The 19,520-nt window shown below is 65.9% G+C and overlaps 1 protein-coding gene across 7 annotated transcripts in view; it reads right to left on the bottom strand.

Annotated features, from left to right (window-relative positions):
* The window catches only part of LOC142466812 (uncharacterized), a 557,357-nt gene that overhangs the window by 118,031 nt on the left and 419,806 nt on the right, over positions 1-19,520 (bottom strand). Inside the window, exons 1-2 of one of the 7 annotated variants that reach the window (XR_012788227.1) lie at positions 18,432-18,509; positions 17,436-17,531 (exon numbers count right to left, since the gene is read on the bottom strand). The exons of 5 other annotated variants lie outside the window; for them this stretch is intronic. The gene's annotated coding sequence lies outside the window, so the exon portion shown is untranslated. Of the gene's footprint in view, positions 1-17,435; positions 17,532-18,431; positions 18,512-19,520 lie in introns of those variants that run through there. One more of the 7 variants, XM_075572274.1, reaches the window with a different exon arrangement.

Below are 19,520 nucleotides of genomic sequence, written 5' to 3' on the forward strand. Positions count from 1 at the left end.
GGACAAAAGGGTGGACAGGAGGGGGGACAGTGGACAGGAGGGGGGGACAGTGGACAGGAGGGGGGGACAGTGGACAGGAGGGGAGGGGACAGTGGACAGGAGGGGGGGGACAGTGGACAGGAGGGGGGACAGGTGACAGGAGGGGGGGACAGTGGACAGGAGGGGGGGGACAGTGGACAGGAGGGGGGGGACAGTGGACAGGAGGGGGGGGGACAGTGGACAGGAGGGGGGGGACAGTGGACAGGAGGGGGGGGACAGTGGACAGGAGGGGGGGACAGTGGACAGGAGGGGGGGACAGCTGGACAGGAGGGGGGGACAGTGGGACAGGAGGGGGGGAGGACAGTGGACAGGAGGGGGGGACAGTGGACAGGAGAGGGGGGGACAGTGGACAGGAGGGGGGGGACAGTGGACAGGAGGGGGGGGGGCAGTGGACAGGAGGGGGGGGGGACAGTGGACAGGAGGGGGGGACAGTGGACAGGAGGGGGGGACAGTGGACAGGAGGCGGGGACAGTGGACAGGAGGGGGGGGACAGTGGACAGGAGGGGGGGACAGTGAACAGGAGGGGGGACAGTGGACAAGGAGGGACAGTGGACAGGAGGGGGGGGGACAGTGGACAGGAGGGACAGTGGACAGCGAGGGGGGGGGACAGTGGACAGGAGGGAGGGGGGACAGTGGACAGGAGGGGGGGACAGTGGACAGGAGGGGGGGGACAGTGGACAGGAGGGGGGGGGGACTAGTGGACAGGAGGGGGGGGCAGTGGACAGGAGGGGGGGGACAGTGGACAGGAGGGGGGGACAGTGGACAGGAGGGGGGGACAGTGGACAGGAGGACAGTGGACAGGAGAGGGAGACAGTGGACAGGAGGGGGGGGGGACAGTGGACAGGAGGGGGGGGGACAGTGGACAGGAGGGGGGGACAGTGGACAGGAGGGGGGGGGGACAGTGGACAGGAGGGGGGGACAGTGGACAGGAGGGGGGGACAGTGGACAGGAGGGGGGGACAGTGGACAGGAGGGGGGGACAGTGGACAGGAGGGGGGGGACGGACAGTGGACAGGAGGGGGGGATGGACAGTGGACAGGAGGGGGACGGACAGTGGACAGGAGGGGGGGACAGTGGACAGGAGGGGGTGACAGTGGACAGGAGGGGGGACAGTGGACAGGAGGGGGGGACAGTGGACAGGAGGGGGGACAGTGGACAAGAGGACAGTGACAGGAGGGGGGAAAGTGGACAGGAGGGACAGTGGACAGGAGGGGGGGGACAGTGGACAGGAGGGACAGTGGACAGGAGGGGGGGACAGTGGACAGGAGGGGGGGGGACAGTGGACAGGAGGGGGGGGACAGTGGACAGGAGTGGGGGGGGACAGTGGACAGGAGGGGGGGGACAGTGGACAGGAGGGGGGGGACAGTGGACAGAGGGGGGACAGTGGACAGGAGGGACAGTGAACAGGAGGGACAGTGAACAGGAGGGGGGACAGTGGACAGGAGGGACAGTGGACAGGAGGGGGGGGACAGTGGACAGGAGGGGGGGACAGTGGACAGGAGGGACAGTGGACAGGAGGGGGGGACAGTGGACAGGAGGGGGGGGACAGTGGACAGGAGGGGTGGGACAGTGGACAGGAGGGGGGGGACAGTGGACAGGAGGGGGGGACAGTGGACAGGAGGGGGGACAGTGGACAAGAGGGACAGTGAACAGGAGGGGGAAAGTGGACAGGAGGGACAGTGGACAGGAGGGGGGGGACAGTGGACAGGAGGGACAGTGGACAGGAGGGGGGGGGACAGTGGACAGGAGGGGGGGGGGACAGTGGACAGGAGGGGGTGGGACAGTGGACAGGAGGGGGGGACAGTGGACAGGAGGGAAGGGAGGGGACAGTGGACATGAGGGGGGAATGGACAGTGGACAGGAGGGGAGGGGGGACAGTGGACAGGAGGGGGAGACAGTGGACAGGAGGGGGAGACATTGGACAGGAGGGGGGAGACAGTGGACAGGAGGGGGTGGGACAGTGGACAGGAGGGGGGTGGGACAGTGGACAGGAGGGGGGGTGGGACAGTGGACAGGAGGGGGTGGGACAGTGGACAGGAGGGGGTGGGACAGTGGACAGGAGGGGGTGGGACAGTGAACAGGAGGGGGTGGGACAGTGGACAGGAGGGGTGGGACAGTGGACAGGAGGGGGTGGGACAGTGGACAGGAGGGGGTGGGACAGTGGACAGGAGGGGGGTGGACAGTGGACAGGAGGGGGTGGGACAGTGGACAGGAGGGGGTGGACAGTGGACAGGAGGGGGTGGGACAGTGGACAGGAGGGGGTGGGACAGTGGACAGGAGGGGGTGGGACAGTGGACAGGAGGGGGTGGGACAGTGGACAGGAGGGGGTGGGGGACAGTGGACAGGAGGGGTGGGGGACAGTGGACATTAGGGGGACAGTGGAAAGGAGGGGGGGACAGTGGACAGGAGGGGTGGACAGGAGGGGGGGGGACAGTGGACAGGAGGGGGGACAGTGGACAGGAGGGGGGGGACAGTGGACAGGAGGGGGGACAGTGGACAAAAGGGTGGACAAAAGGGGGGACAGTGGACAGGAGGGGGGACAGTGGACAGGAGGGGGGGACAGTGGACAGGAGGGGGGGACAGTGGACAGGAGGGGGGGACAGTGGACAGGAGGGGGGGACAGTGGACAGGAGGGGGGGACAGTGGACAGGAGGGGGGGACAGTGGACAGGAGGGGGGGGACAGTGGAACAGGAGGGGGACAGTGGACAGGAGGGGGGGGGACAGTGGACAGGAGGGGGGGGACAGTGGACAGGAAGGGGGGGGACAGTGGACAGGAGGGGGGAGGACAGTGGACAGGAGGGGGGGGGACAGTGGACAGGAGGGGGGGGGGACAGTGGACAGGAGGGGGGGGGGACAGTGGACAGGAGGGGGGGGACAGTGGACAGGAGGGGGGGATGACAGTGGACAGGGAGGGGGGGATGACAGTGGACCGGAGGGGGGGATGACAGTGGACCGAGAGGGGGGGATGACAGTGGACAGGAGAGGGGGACAGTGGACAGGAGGGAGGGACAGTGGACAGGAGGGGGGGGGACAGTGGACAGAGGGGGGGGACAGTGGACAGGAGGGGGGGGGACAGTGGACAGGAGGGGGGGGACAGTGGACAGGAGGGGGGGGGACAGTGGACAGGAGGGGGGGGACAGTGGACAGGAGGGGGGGACAGTGGACAGGAGTGGGGGGGACAGCACAGGACAGGGGGGGGGACAGTGGACACGAGGGGGGGACGTGGACACGAGGGGGGGACAGTGGACAGGAGGGGGGGACAGTGGACAGAAGGGGGGGACAGTGGACAGGAGGGGGGAGACAGTGGACAGAAGGGGGGGACAGTGGACAGGAGGGGGGAGAGAGGGGGAGACAGTGGACAGGAGGGGGGACAGTGGACAGGAGGGGGGACAGGGACAGAGGGGGGACAGTGACAGGAGGGGGGGACAGTGGACAGGAGGGAAGGGAGGGACAGTGGACAGGAGGGGGGGATGGACAGTGGACAGGAGGGGAGGGGGACAGTGGACAGGAGGGGGAGAGGGGACAGTGGACAGGAGGGAGGGGGACAGTGGACAGGAGGGGGGAGACAGTGGACAGGAGGGGGGAGACAGTGGACAGGAGGGGGGAGACAGTGGACAGGAGGGGGGAGACAGTGGACAGGAGGGGTGGGACAGTGGACAGGAGGGGGTGGGACAGTGGACAGGAGGGTGGTGGGACAGTGGACAGGAGGGGGTGGGACAGTGGACAGGAGGGGGATGGTGGGACAGTGGACAGGAGGGGGTGGGACAGTGGACAGCAGGGGTGGGACAGTGGACAGGAGGGGGTGGGACAGTGGACAGGAGGGGGGGGACAGTGGACAGGAGGGGGTGGACAGTGGACAGGAGGGGGTGGGACAGTGGACAGGAGGGGGTGGGACAGTGGACAGGAGGGGGGGGGGACAGTGGACAGGAGGGGGGGGGGACAGTGGACAGGAGGGGGGGGACAGTGGACAGAGGGGGGGGGACAGTGGACAGGAGGGGGGGGGACAGTGGACAGGAGGGGGGACAGTGGACAGGAGGGGGGACAGTGGACAGGAGGGGGGGACAGTGGACAGGAGGGGGGGACAGTGGACAGGAGGGGGGGGACAGTGGACAGGAGGGGGGGACGGACAGTGGACAGGAGGGGGGACCGGACAGTGGACAGGAGGGGGGACGGACAGTGGACAGGGAGGGGGGGACGACAGTGGACAGGAGGGGACGGACAGTGGACAGGAGGGGGGGACAGTGGACAGGAGGGGGTGACAGTGGACAGGAGGGGGGACAGTGGACAGGAGGGGGGGGACAGTGGACAGGAGGGGAGGCAGGGGACAGTGGACAGGAGGGGGACAGTGGACAGGAGGGGGAGGGACAGTGGACAGGAGGGGGGACAGTGGACAGGAGGGGGGGGACAGTGGACAGGAGGGGTGACAGTGGACAGGAGGGGGGGGACAGTGGACAGGAGGGGGGTGGGACAGTGGACAGGAGGGGGTGGGACAGTGACAGGAGGGGGTGGGACAGTGGACAGCGAGGGGGTGGGACAGTGGACAGGAGGGGTGTGGGACAGTGGACAGGAGGGGGTGGGACAGTGGACAGGAGGGGGGTGGGACAGTGGACAGGAGGGGGTGGGGACAGTGGACAGGAGGGGTGGGACAGTGGACAGGAGGGGTGGACGTGGACAGTGGACAGGAGGGGGTGGGACAGTGGACAGGAGGGGGTGGGACAGTGGACAGGAGGGGGTGGGACAGTGGACAGGAGGGGGTGGTGACAGTGGACAGGAGGGGGGGTGGGACAGACAGGAGGGGGTGGGACAGTGGACAGGAGGGGGTGGGACAGTGGACAGGAGGGGGTGGGACAGTGGACAGGAGGGGGTGGGACAGTGGACAGGAGGGGGTGGGGGACAGTGGACAGGAGGGGTGGGGGACAGTGGACATTAGGGGGGACAGTGGAAAGGAGGGGGGGACAGTGGACAGGAGGGGTGGACAGGAGGGGGGGGACAGTGGACAGGAGGGGGGACAGTGGACAGGAGGGGGGGGACAGTGGACAGGAGGGGGGGACAGTGGACAAAAGGGTGGACAAAAGGGGGGACAGTGGACAGGAGGGGGGACAGTGGACAGGAGGGGGGACAGTGGACAGGAGGGGGGGACAGTGGACAGGAGGGGGGGACAGTGGACAGGAGGGGGGGACAGTGGACAGGAGGGGGGACAGTGGACAGGAGGGGGGGACAGTGGACAGGAGGGGGGGGACAGTGGACAGGAGGGGGGACAGTGGACAGGAGGGGGGGGACAGTGGACAGGAGGGGGGGGGGGCAGTGGACAGGAGGGGGGGGACAGTGGACAGGAGGGGGGGACAGTGGACAGGAGGGGGGGGACAGTGGACAGGAGGGGGGGGGGACAGTGGACAGGAGGGGGGGGGGGACAGTGGACAGGAGGGGGGGGACAGTGGACAGGAGGGGGGGATGACAGTGGACAGGAGGGGGGGGATGACAGTGGACCGGAGGGGGGGATGACAGTGGACCGGAGGGGGGGATGACAGTGGACAGGAGGGGGGACAGTGGACAGGAGGGAGGACAGTGGACAGGAGGGGGGGGACAGTGGACAGGAGGGGGGGGGACAGTGGACAGGAGGGGGGGGACAGTGGACAGGAGGGGGGGGACAGTGGACAGGAGGGGGGGGACAGTGGACAGGAGGGGGGGGACAGTGGACAGGAGGGGGGGGACAGTGGACAGGAGGGGGGGACAGTGGACAGGAGTGGGGGGACAGTGGACAGGGGGGGGGACAGTGGACACAAGGGGGGGACAGTGGACACGAGGGGGGGGACAGTGGACAGGAGGGGGGGACAGTGGACAGAAGGGGGGGACAGTGGACAGGAGGGGGGAGACAGTGGACAGAAGGGGGGGACAGTGGACAGGAGGGGGGAGACAGTGGACAGGAGGGGGGACAGTGGACAGGAGGGGGGGACAGTGGACAGGAGGGGGGGACAGTGGACAGGAGGGGGGGACAGTGGACAGGAGGGAAGGGAGGGACAGTGGACAGGAGGGGGGGAATGGACAGTGGACAGGAGGGGAGGGGGGACAGTGGACAGGAGGGGAGGGGGGACAGTGGACAGGAGGGGAGGGGGGACAGTGGACAGGAGGGGGGAGACAGTGGACAGGAGGGGGGAGACAGTGGACAGGAGGGGGGAGACAGTGGACAGGAGGGGGGAGACAGTGGACAGGAGGGGGTGGGACAGTGGACAGGAGGGGGTGGGACAGTGGACAGGAGGGGGTGGGACAGTGGACAGGAGGGGGTGGGACAGTGGACAGGAGGGGGTGGGACAGTGGACAGGAGGGGGTGGGACAGTGGACAGGAGGGGGTGGGACAGTGGACAGCAGGGGGTGGGACAGTGGACAGGAGGGGGTGGGACAGTGGACAGGAGGGGGTGGGACAGTGGACAGGAGGGGGTGGGACAGTGGACAGGAGGGGGTGGGACAGTGGACAGGAGGGGGTGGGACAGTGGACAGGAGGGGGGGGGGACAGTGGACAGGAGGGGGGGGGACAGTGGACAGGAAGGGGGGACAGTGGACAGGAGGGGGGGGGACAGTGGACAGGAGGGGGGGACAGTGGACAGGAGGGGGGGACAGTGGACAGGAGGGGGGGACAGTGGACAGGAGGGGGGGACAGTGGACAGGAGGGGGGGACAGTGGACAGGAGGGGGGGACAGTGGACAGGAGGGGGGGACGGACAGTGGACAGGAGGGGGGGACGGACAGTGGACAGGAGGGGGGGACGGACAGTGGACAGGAGGGGATGGACAGTGGACAGGAGGGGGGGACAGTGGACAGGAGGGGTGACAGTGGACAGGAGGGGGGGACAGTGGACAGGAGGGGGGGACAGTGGACAGGATGGGGGACAGTGGACAAGAGGGACAGTGAACAGGAGGGGGAAAGTGGACAGGAGGGACAGTGGACAGGAGGGGGGGGACAGTGGACAGGAGGGACAGTGGACAGGAGGGGGGGGACAGTGGACAGGAGGGGGGGGACAGTGGACAGGAGGGGGGGGGACAGTGGACAGGAGGGGGGGACAGTGGACAGGAGGGGGGACAGTGGACAGGAGGGACAGTGAACAGGAGGGACAGTGAACAGGAGGGGGGACAGTGGACAGGAGGGACAGTGGACAGGAGGGGGGGGGACAGTGGACAGGAGGGGGGGACAGTGGACAGGAGGGGGGGGACAGTGGACAGGAGGGGGTGGACAGGAGGGGGGGACAGTGGACAGGAGGGGGGGGACAGTGGACAGTAAGGGGGGGACAGTGGACAGTAGGGGGGGGGCAGTGGATAGGAGGGGGTGGGACAGTGGACAGGAGGGGGTGGGACAGTGGACAGGAGGGGGTGGGACAGTGGACGGGAGGGGGTGGGACAGTGGACGGGAGGGGGTGGGACAGTGGACGGGAGGGGGTGGGACAGTGGACGGGAGGGGGTGGGACAGTGGACAGGAGGGGGTGGGACAGTGGACAGGAGGGGGTGGGACAGTGGACAGGAGGGGTGGGACAGTGGACAGGAGGGGGTGGGACAGTGGACAGGAGGGGGTGGGACAGTGGACAGGAGGGGGTGGGACAGTGGACAGGAGGGGGTGGGACAGTGGACAGGAGGGGGTGGGACAGTGGACAGGAGGGGGTGGGACAGTGGACAGGAGGGGGTGGGACAGTGGACAGGAGGGGGTGGGACAGTGGACAGGAGGGGGTGGGACAGTGGACAGGAGGGGGGGACAGTGGACAGGAGGGAAGGGAGGGACAGTGGACATGAGGGGGGGAATGGACAGTAGACAGGAGGGGAGGGGGGACAGTGGACAGGAGGGGGGAGACAGTGGACAGGAGGGGGGAGACAGTGGACAGGAGGGGGGAGACAGTGGACAGGAGGGGGGGACAGTGGACAGGAGGGAAGGGAGGGGACAGTGGACATGAGGGGGGGAATGGACAGTGGACAGGAGGGGAGGGGGGACAGTGGACAGGAGGGGGGAGACAGTGGACAGGAGGGGGGAGACAGTGGACAGGAGGGGGAGACAGTGGACAGGAGGGGGGAGACAGTGGACAGGAGGGGGTGGGACAGTGGACAGGAGGGGGTGGGACAGTGGACAGGAGGGGGTGGGACAGTGGACAGGAGGGGGTGGGACAGTGGACAGGAGGGGGTGGGACAGTGGACAGGAGGGGGTGGGACAGTGGACAGGAGGGGGTGGGACAGTGGACAGGAGGGGGTGGGACAGTGGACAGGAGGGGGTGGGACAGTGGACATTAGGGGGGACAGTGGAAAGGAGGGGGGGACAGTGGACAGGAGGGGTGGACAGGAGGGGGGGGACAGTGGACAGGAGGGGGGACAGTGGACAGGAGGGGGGGGGACAGTGGACAGGAGGGGGGGACAGTGGACAAAAGGGTGGACAAAAGGGGGGACAGTGGACAGGAGGGGGGACAGTGGACAGGAGGGGGGGACAGTGGACAGGAGGGGGGGACAGTGGACAGGAGGGGGGGACAGTGGACAGGAGGGGGGGACAGTGGACAGGAGGGGGGGGACAGTGGACAGGAGGGGGGGGGGACAGTGGACAGGAGGGGGGGGACAGTGGACAGGAGGGGGGGGGACAGTGGACAGGAGGGGGGGGACAGTGGACAGGAGGGGGGGGGGACAGTGGACAGGAGGGGGGGGACAGTGGACAGGAGGGGGGGACAGTGGACAGGAGGGGGAACAGTGGACAGGAGGGGGGAGACAGTGGACAGGAGGGGGGGACAGTGGACAGGAGGGGGGGGACAGTGGACAGGAGGGGGGGACAGTGGACAGGAGGGGGGGACAGTGGACAGGAGGGGGGGACAGTGGACAGGAGGGGGGGACAGTGGACAGGAGGGGGGGACAGTGGACAGGAGGGAAGGGAGGGACAGTGGACAGGAGGGGGGGAATGGACAGTGGACAGGAGGGGAGGGGGGACAGTGGACAGGAGGGGAGGGGGGACAGTGGACAGGAGGGGAGGGGGGACAGTGGACAGGAGGGGAGGGGGGACAGTGGACAGGAGGGGGGAGACAGTGGACAGGAGGGGGGAGACAGTGGACAGGAGGGGGGAGACAGTGGACAGGAGGGGGTGGGACAGTGGACAGGAGGGGGTGGGACAGTGGACAGGAGGGGGTGGGACAGTGGACAGGAGGGGGTGGGACAGTGGACAGGAGGGGGTGGGACAGTGGACAGGAGGGGGTGGGACAGTGGACAGGAGGGGGTGGGACAGTGGACAGGAGGGGGTGGGACAGTGGACAGGAGGGGGTGGGACAGTGGACAGGAGGGGGTGGGACAGTGAACAGGAGGGGGTGGGACAGTGGACAGGAGGGGGGGGACAGTGGACAGGAGGGGTAGGGGACAGTGGACAGGAGGGGTGGGGGACAGTGGACATTAGGGGGGGACAGTGGAAAGGAGGGGGGGACAGTGGACAGGAGGGGGGGACAGTGGACAGGAGGGGGGGACAGTGGACAGGAGGGGGGGACAGTGGACAGGAGGGGGGGACAGTGGACAGGAGGGGGGGACAGTGGACAGGAGGGGGGACAGTGGACAGGAGGGGGGGGACAGTGGACAGGAGGGGGGGGACAGTGGACAGGAGGGGGGGGACAGTGGACAGGAGGGGGGGGACAGTGGACAGGAGGGGGGGGAAAGTGGACAGGAGGGGGGGGGGACAGTGGACAGGAGGGGGGGGGACAGTGGACAGGAGGGGGGAGACAGTGGACAGGAGGGGGTGGGACAGTGGACAGGAGGGGGTGGGACAGTGGACAGGAGGGGGTGGGACAGTGGACAGGAGGGGGTGGGACAGTGGACAGGAGGGGGTGGGACAGTGGACAGGAGGGGGTGGGACAGTGGACAGGAGGGGTGGGGGACAGTGGACAGGAGGGGTGGGGGACAGTGGACAGGAGGGGTGGGGGACAGTGGACAGGAGGGGTGGGGGACAGTGGACAGGAGGGGTGGGGGACAGTGGACAGGAGGGGTGGGGGACAGTGGACAGGAGGGGTGGGGGACAGTGGACAGGAGGGGTGGGGGACAGTGGACAGGAGGGGTGGGGGACAGTGGACAGGAGGGGTGGGGGACAGTGGACAGGAGGGGTGGGGGACAGTGGAGAGGAGGGGTGGGGGACAGTGGACAGGAGGGGTGGGGGACAGTGGACAGGAGGGGTGGGGGACAGTGGACAGGAGGGGTGGGGGACAGTGGACAGGAGGGATGGGGGACAGTGGACAGGAGGGGTGGGGGACAGTGGACAGGAGGGGTGGGGGACAGTGGACAGGAGGGGTGGGGGACAGTGGACAGGAGGGGTGGGGGACAGTGGACAGGAGGGGTGGGGGACAGTGGACAGGAGGGGTGGGGGACAGTGGACAGGAGGGGTGGGGGACAGTGGACAGGAGGGGTGGGGGACAGTGGACAGGAGGGGTGGGGGACAGTGGACAGGAGGGGTGGGGGACAGTGGACAGGAGGGGTGGGGGACAGTGGACAGGAGGGGTGGGGGACAGTGGACAGGAGGGGACGACGACAGTGGACAGGAGGGGACGACGACAGTGGACAGGAGGGGACGACGACAGTGGACAGGAGGGGACGACGACAGTGGACAGGAGGGGACGACGACAGTGGACAGGAGGGGACGACGACAGTGGACAGGACGACAGTGGACAGGAGGGGGGGCAGTGGACAGGAGGGGAGGGACGACAGTGGACAGGAGGGGAGGGACGACAGTGGACAGGAGGGGAGGGACGACAGTGGACAGGAGGGGAGGGACGACAGTGGACAGGAGGGGAGGGACGACAGTGGACAGGAGGGGAGGGACGACAGTGGACAGGAGGGTGGACAGGAGGGGAGGGACGACAGTGGACAGGAGGGGGGGACGACAGTGGACAGGAGGGGGGACGACAGTGGACAGGAGGGGGGGACGACAGTGGACAGGAAGGGGGGGACGACAGTGGACAGGAGGGGGGGACGACAGGGAAGGGGGGGACGACAGTGGACAGGAGGGGGGGACGACAGTGGACAGGAGGGGGGGGGACAGTGGACAGGAGGGGGGGACGACAGTGGACAGGAGGGGGGGACGACAGTGGACAGGAGGGGGGACGACAGTGGACAGGAGGGGGGACGACAGTGGACAGGAGGGGGGCAGTGGACAGGAGGGGGGACGACAGTGGACAGGAGGGGACGATGACAGTGGACAGGAGGGGACGACGACAGTGGACAGGAGGGGACGACGACAGTGGACAGGAGGGGACGACGACAGTGGACAGGAGGGGACGACGACAGTGGACAGGAGGGGACGACGACAGTGGACAGGAGGGGACGACGACAGTGGACAGGAGGGGACGACGACAGTGGACAGGAGGGGACGACGACAGTGGACAGGAGGGGGGACGACAGTGGACAGGAGGGGGGACGACAGTGGACAGGACGACAGTGGACAGGAGGGGGGGGACAGTGGACAGGAGGGGAGGGACGACAGTGGACAGGAGGGGAGGGACGACAGTGGACAGGAGGGGAGGGACGACAGTGGACAGGAGGGGGGAACAGTGGACAGGAGGGGGGAGACAGTGGACAGGAGGGGGGGACAGTGGACAGGAGGGGGGGACAGTGGACAGGAGGGGGGGACAGTGGACAGGAGGGGGGGACAGTGGACAGGAGGGGGGGACAGTGGACAGGAGGGGGGGACAGTGGACAGGAGGGGGGGACAGTGGACAGGAGGGGGGGACAGTGGACAGGAGGGAAGGGAGGGACAGTGGACAGGAGGGGGGGAATGGACAGTGGACAGGAGGGGAGGGGGGACAGTGGACAGGAGGGGAGGGGGGACAGTGGACAGGAGGGGAGGGGGGACAGTGGACAGGAGGGGGGAGACAGTGGACAGGAGGGGGGAGACAGTGGACAGGAGGGGGGAGACAGTGGACAGGAGGGGGGAGACAGTGGACAGGAGGGGGGAGACAGTGGACAGGAGGGGGGGACGACAGTGGACAGGAGGGGGGGACGACAGTGGACAGGAGGGGGGACGACAGTGGACAGGAGGGGGGACGACAGTGGACAGGAGGGGGGCAGTGGACAGGAGGGGGGACGACAGTGGACAGGAGGGGACGACGACAGTGGACAGGAGGGGACGACGACAGTGGACAGGAGGGGACGACAGTGGACAGGAGGGGACGACGACAGTGGACAGGAGGGGACGACGGCAGTGGACAGGAGGGGACGACGACAGTGGACAGGAGGGGACGACGACAGTGGACAGGAGGGGACGACGACAGTGGACAGGAGGGGACGACGACAGTGGACAGGAGGGGGGACGACAGTGGACAGGAGGGGGGACGACAGTGGACAGGACGACAGTGGACAGGAGGGGGGGCAGTGGACAGGAGGGGGGGGACAGTGGACAGGAGGGGGGGGGGACAGTGGACAGGAGGGGAGGGACGACAGTGGACAGGAGGGGAGGGACGACAGTGGACAGGAGGGGGGAACAGTGGACAGGAGGGGGGAGACAGTGGACAGGAGGGGGGGACAGTGGACAGGAGGGGGGGACAGTGGACAGGAGGGGGGGACAGTGGACAGGAGGGGGGGACAGTGGACAGGAGGGGGGGACAGTGGACAGGAGGGGGGGACAGTGGACAGGAGGGGGGGACAGTGGACAGGAGGGGGGGACAGTGGACAGGAGGGGGGGACAGTGGACAGGAGGGAAGGGAGGGACAGTGGACAGGAGGGGGGGAATGGACAGTGGACAGGAGGGGAGGGGGGACAGTGGACAGGAGGGGGGAGACAGTGGACAGGAGGGGGGAGACAGTGGACAGGAGGGGGGAGACAGTGGACAGGAGGGGGGAGACAGTGGACAGGAGGGGGTGGGACAGTGGACAGGAGGGGGTGGGACAGTGGACAGGAGGGGGTGGGACAGTGGACAGGAGGGGGTGGGACAGTGGACAGGAGGGGGTGGGACAGTGGACAGGAGGGGGTGGGACAGTGGACAGGAGGGGGTGGGACAGTGGACAGGAGGGGGTGGGACAGTGGACAGGAGGGGGTGGGACAGTGGACAGGAGGGGGTGGGACAGTGGACAGGAGGGGGTGGGACAGTGAACAGGAGGGGGTGGGACAGTGGACAGGAGGGGGGGACAGTGGACAGGAGGGGTAGGGGACAGTGGACAGGAGGGGTGGGGGACAGTGGACATTAGGGGGGGACAGTGGAAAGGAGGGGGGGACAGTGGACAGGAGGGGGGGACAGTGGACAGGAGGGGGGGACAGTGGACAGGAGGGGGGGACAGTGGACAGGAGGGGGGGGGGCAGTGGACAGGAGGGGGGGGACAGTGGACAGGAGGGGGGGGACAGTGGACAGGAGGGGGGGGACAGTGGACAGGAGGGGGGGGACAGTGGACATGAGGGGGGGGACAGTGGACAGGAGGGGGGAGACAGTGGACAGGAGGTGGTGGGACAGTGGACAGGAGGGGGTGGGACAGTGGACAGGAGGGGGTGGGACAGTGGACAGGAGGGGGTGGGACAGTGGACAGGAGGGGGTGGGACAGTGGACAAGAGGGGGTGGGACAGTGGACAGGAGGGGTGGGGGAAAGTGGACAGGAGGGGTGGGGGACAGTGGACAGGAGGGGTGGGGGACAGTGGACAGGAGGGGTGGGGGACAGTGGACAGGAGGGGTGGGGGACAGTGGACAGGAGGGGTGGGGGACAGTGGACAGGAGGGGTGGGGGACAGTGGACAGGAGGGGTGGGGGACAGTGGACAGGAGGGGTGGGGGACAGTGGACAGGAGGGGTGGGGGACAGTGGACAGGAGGGGTGGGGGACAGTGGACAGGAGGGGTGGGGGACAGTGGACAGGAGGGGTGGGGGACAGTGGACAGGAGGGGTGGGGGACAGTGGACAGGAGGGGTGGGGGACAGTGGACAGGAGGGGTGGGGGACAGTGGACAGGAGGGGTGGGGGACAGTGGACAGGAGGGGTGGGGGACAGTGGACAGGAGGGGTGGGGGACAGTGGACAGGAGGGGTGGGGGACAGTGGACAGGAGGGGTGGGGGACAGTGGACAGGAGGGGACGACGACAGTGGACAGGAGGGGACGACGACAGTGGACAGGAGGGGACGACGACAGTGGACAGGAGGGGACGACGACAGTGGACAGGAGGGGACGACGACAGTGGACAGGAGGGGACGACGACAGTGGACAGGACGACAGTGGACAGGAGGGGGGGCAGTGGACAGGAGGGGAGGGACGACAGTGGACAGGAGGGGAGGGACGACAGTGGACAGGAGGGGAGGGACGACAGTGGACAGGAGGGGAGGGACGACAGTGGACAGGAGGGGAGGGACGACAGTGGACAGGAGGGGAGGGACGACAGTGGACAGGAGGGTGGACAGGAGGGGAGGGACGACAGTGGACAGGAGGGGGGGACGACAGTGGACAGGAGGGGGGACGACAGTGGACAGGAGGGGGGGACGACAGTGGACAGGAAGGGGGGGACGACAGTGGACAGGAGGGGGGGACGACAGTGGACAGGAGGGGGGGACGACAGTGGACAGGAGGGGTACGACAGTGGACAGGAGGGGGGGACGACAGTGGACAGGAGGGGGGACGACAGTGGACAGGAGGGGGGACGACAGTGGACAGGAGGGGGGACGACAGTGGACAGGAGGGGACGACGACAGTGGACAGGAGGGGACGACGACAGTGGACAGGAGGGGACGACGACAGTGGACAGGAGGGGACGACGACAGTGGACAGGAGGGGACGACGACAGTGGACAGGAGGGGACGACGACAGTGGACAGGAGGGGACGACGACAGTGGACAGGAGGGGGGACGACAGTGGACAGGAGGGGGGACGACAGTGGACAGGACGACAGTGGACAGGAGGGGGGGCAGTGGACAGGAGGGGGGGGACAGTGGACAGGAGGGGAGGGACGACAGTGGACAGGAGGGGAGGGACGAGAGTGGACAGGAGGGGAGGGACGACAGTGGACAGGAGGGGAGGGACGACAGTGGACAGGAGGGGAGGGACGACAGTGGACAGGAGGGGAGGGACGACAGTGGACAGGAGGGGAGGGACGACAGTGGACAGGAGGGGAGGGACGACAGTGGACAGGAGGGGGGGACGACAGTGGACAGGAGGGGGGGACGACAGTGGACAGGAGGGGGGGACGACAGTGGACAGGAGGGGACGACGACAGTGGACAGGAGGGGACGACGACAGTGGACAGGAGGGGACGACGACAGTGGACAGGAGGGGACGACGACAGTGGACAGGAGGGGGGACGACAGTGGACAGGAGGGGGGACGACAGTGGACAGGAGGGGGGGCAGTGGACAGGAGGGGAGGGACGACAGTGGACAGGAGGGGAGGGACGACAGTGGACAGGAGGGGAGGGACGACAGTGGACAGGAGGGGAGGGACGACAGTGGACAGGAGGGGAGGGACGACAGTGGACAAGAGGGGAGGGACGACAGTGGACAGGAGGGGAGGGACGACAGTGGACAGGAGGGGAGGGACGACAGTGGACAGGAGGGGAGGGACGACAGTGGACAGGAGGGGAGGGACGACAGTGGACAGGAGGGGGGGACGACAGTGGACAGGAGGGGGGGACGACAGTGGACAGGAGGGGACGACGACAGTGGACAGGAGGGGACGACGACAGTGGACAGGAGGGGACGACGACAGTGGACAGGAGGGGACGACGACAGTGGACAGGAGGGGGGGCAGTGGACAGGAGGGGAGGGACGACAGTGGACAGGAGGGGAGGGACGACAGTGGACAGGAGGGGAGGGACGACAGTGGACAGGAGGGGGACGACGACAGTGGACAGGAGGGGGACGACGACAGTGGACAGGAGGGGGACGACGGTTGACAGGAGGGGGGGACGACAGTGGACAGGAGGGGGGGACGACAGTGGACAGGAGGGGGGGACGACAGTGGACAGGAAGGGGACGACGGTTGACAGGAGGGGGGGACGACAGTGGACAGGAGGGGGGGGACAGTGGACAGGAGGGGACGACGACAGTGGACAGGAGGGAGGGGACGACAGTGGACAGGAGGGAGGGGACGACAGTGGACAGGAGGGAGGGGACGACAGTGGACAGGAGGGAGGGGACGACAGTGGACAGGAGGGAGGGGACGACAGTGGACAGGAGGGAGGGGACGACAGTGGACAGGAGGGAGGGGACGACAGTGGACAGGAGGGAGGGGACGACAGTGTACAGGAGGGAGGGGACGACAGTGTACAGGAGGGAGGGGACGACAGTGGACAGGAGGGAGGGGACGACAGTGGACAGGAGGGAGTGGACGACAGTGGACAGGAGGGAGGGGACGACAGTGGACAGGAGGGAGGGGACGACAGTGGACAGGAGGGAGGGGACGACAGTGGACAGGAGGGAGGGGACGACAGTGGACAGATGGGGGGGACAGTCGACAGGATGGGGGGGACAGTCGACAGGATGGGGGGGACAGTCGACAGGATGGGGGGGACAGTCGACAGGATGGGGGGGTCAGTCGACAGGATGGGGGGGTCAGTCGACAGGAGGGGGGGACAGTGGACAGGACGGGGGGACACACTGTCACACAAACACACACCGTCACACTCAATCACCGTCAATCTCACATGTCTCAGCCCCGGCTCCCTTCTCTGGCGCAGTCCCCGCCCCCCGCAGATCCGTACGGTGCCTTTCTCGGGCGCAGGCCCCACCCCCCGCAGTTCTGTGTGGCGCCGCACCGTACGGATGAGGGGGGTGGTGTTGTACGGGTGAGTGGGGGGTGGTGTTGTACGGTGAGGGGCGGTGGTGTGGTATGGGTGAGGGGGGGGGTGGTGTGGTATGGGTGAGGGGGGGTGGTGTGGTACTGGTGAGGGGGGGTGGGCTGCCCCCTCCCGCCCGTCCGTTCCGCCCCCTCCCGCCCGTCCGTTCCGCCCCCTCCCGGCCGTCCGTTCCGCCCCCTCCCGGCCGTCCGTTCCGCCCCCTCCAGGCCGTCCGTTCAGCCCCCTCCCGGCCGTCCGTTCCGCACCCTCCCGGCCGTCCGTTCCGCACCCTCCCGGCCGGAGGCACAGGGGTGAGAGAGGGCAGGCGGGAGGTGGTGTGTGCGGTGCTGTGTGGAGGCTGGAGGCGCAGGGGTGTGAGGCGGCGGTTTGGGCGGGAGGTGGTGTGTGTGTGTTTGTGTGCGTGTGCGGCAGTTGAGGCTAGGCACTCGGCGCCGCGAGGCAGCTGCAGGCTGCCTGGCCACTGCCTGTCCCCCCCGCCAGGGAGGGAGGTGAGTGAGCGCCGGGGAGGGAGGTGAGTGTGATGGGGGGGGAGAGGACAGAGAGTGTGTGTGTGTGTGGGGCCGAGGGGGAAGAGAGTGGCAGTTGGGTGACGTCAGACTCACCAATCTAATTGGCCAGAGGTTGAGGACCAATCAGATTCACCGCAGCTAGTACCAACCTTTCGATTTTATATATTAAGATGCGTTCCACTGACGTGTGCTCGCTCCCGAGCCCTGGTCCTGTCTCATGGGGCTTCTCCAGCAGCAGAATCTCCCTGTCGAAGTAATTATTGTGACTTTAACTAGACTGGTTCCTAGGGTAAGGTCAGCCTCTACTATTAACCCAGATATATGCGGGTGGATATACCAGACACACAGGTTTAAATCTCTGTCACTCTGGCCCACGACTGCTATGGATTCTACTATTCTGTTTATCCCACTTAAGTCTACTCTATCATTAATAAGCTACTAGATAACACTTATGATCTAGCCTATGTGTCTATGTGTCTGCACTATCTATAATAGGAGTTACATCTTTTAATCCTATATCCCTAATGGTTTGTAGATTGCCTTGTTATCTTATGCCCAGATACTGTACATGTGTGTAATAATGCTGCTTTTGACTGAAAGCTCATACCATTGAACCATCTTTTAACTTGCTCCTTTTCAGCTTTAACCCCTTCGTTTTGGCAGAAATATCATCTAAGAAAGAAAATATCAGCATGGCAGCTCCCAGCTCTTCAGACTAATTTATAGTCATTAAATATCCTTTATGGCACCAATATAGAGCGTACATGTTGCTTAATTTTACTGTTACTTAAGTGTAACTTATGCAATGTGACTTCTCACAGTTCAGTAAGTGTGCTGAGCTGTCCCTGTGTGACTATTTTGTTATTGGTTTTCCAGGCTGTTTGGCGACGTGACGTCATCAGTGTCCAAAGATGCTGCGATAACGTCAGCCTTCAACCAGGAAGTACTGAGGCTGCAGTGGCTGCCCGGCTGTAAACACAGGTGATGGGTATGAGGTGATTGTGTAACCCCTAGGGGTGTATATACTTGTTAGTGTCACTATTGCAGTAAGGTGTATGGTCTGAGGAGAGGACGTGTCTGTCCTGAAACGCCACGTGTTTGCATATACCTGCTCTGATGCTTTGAATACAAAGTAAGTTACTTACAGAAAAGGCTCCTGTGTGCTTCCTGCACCACTTTATTTCTTCATCTTCTCTTTCCCGGAAGTGGAGACACTGACTACATCCAGGTCACAGCTCTGTGTCCTACTGCGCATGCTCACATTAAGGGGATCATGGGAGTTGTAGTTTTTAGACTTCAAAACCGATCACGTGTCACATACTGTATTGATTAAGACCGTAACATTTCCCAGGCATTGTGCTAGGGAGAGATAGTTTCTGCTGCATGTAGATGTGTATACTCCTCCTGGTCCTGGTCATATATATATATATATGTAGCCCTTTCTGTGAACGCCTACAATAAGGAACTACTATGGTGCATGTACCTGTGTCCTCAGGAGCTCTGAGCCTCCGCTATTTGGGAGCCTGGGGTCATACCTTTATTCATCGCGGTGCAGCGCCTCCACTTGCCCAGGATCCCCATGATAGAGATTATACCCTGAGCAAGAACATCACAACAACATTATGCAACAGCAACCTTTTATATATCATGCATAAAGAACAAATGATCTGCAGAATAAACATATAACATTACACACACACACCGTGGCTCGGCCACACCTTATTAGGGATAATGTCCTATACATAGGTGGCTCTGCCACTCTCCCTAGGAGTATGTCTTATAACCAGTATAGGTATGGTACCATAGCATTTGCACGGTTGGCCCAATTAGTTAGTGGGAGGCGGGATCAGCGCCTGGTGACCGGTGTAGGTGCACTTGTAGACAATGATACCTTCCGGTCACTGCGATGACCATCACACTCCACGCAGGGTCCTAGCGTTGCTCCAGCCTTTCGCCGTCACTCCTTGCTGCAGCGCCGTCTGTATCCAATCCAAGATGGCGGCCGCAGCTCCGCAGCCAAAACCACACTAATGGGAAATGTCCCTACCAACTAGGGCCGTCCTTACAAAACAGCACCCTACGATGACAGGGGAATACTCCTCGGGCCGGGGGAATACCTTTCACCTAAGCGGACGGGTCACTGACCCTCCGCTCGCGCACATGAGGTTCCGCCAACCTCCTCCTTCACCTCCCTCTCTGCTCTGACCCACCGCCCACACGCATCCGGTTCCTCT

Source organism: Ascaphus truei, chromosome 15 (genome assembly GCF_040206685.1).
Source record: "Ascaphus truei isolate aAscTru1 chromosome 15, aAscTru1.hap1, whole genome shotgun sequence".
Classification (NCBI taxonomy): Eukaryota; Metazoa; Chordata; class Amphibia; order Anura; family Ascaphidae; genus Ascaphus; species Ascaphus truei.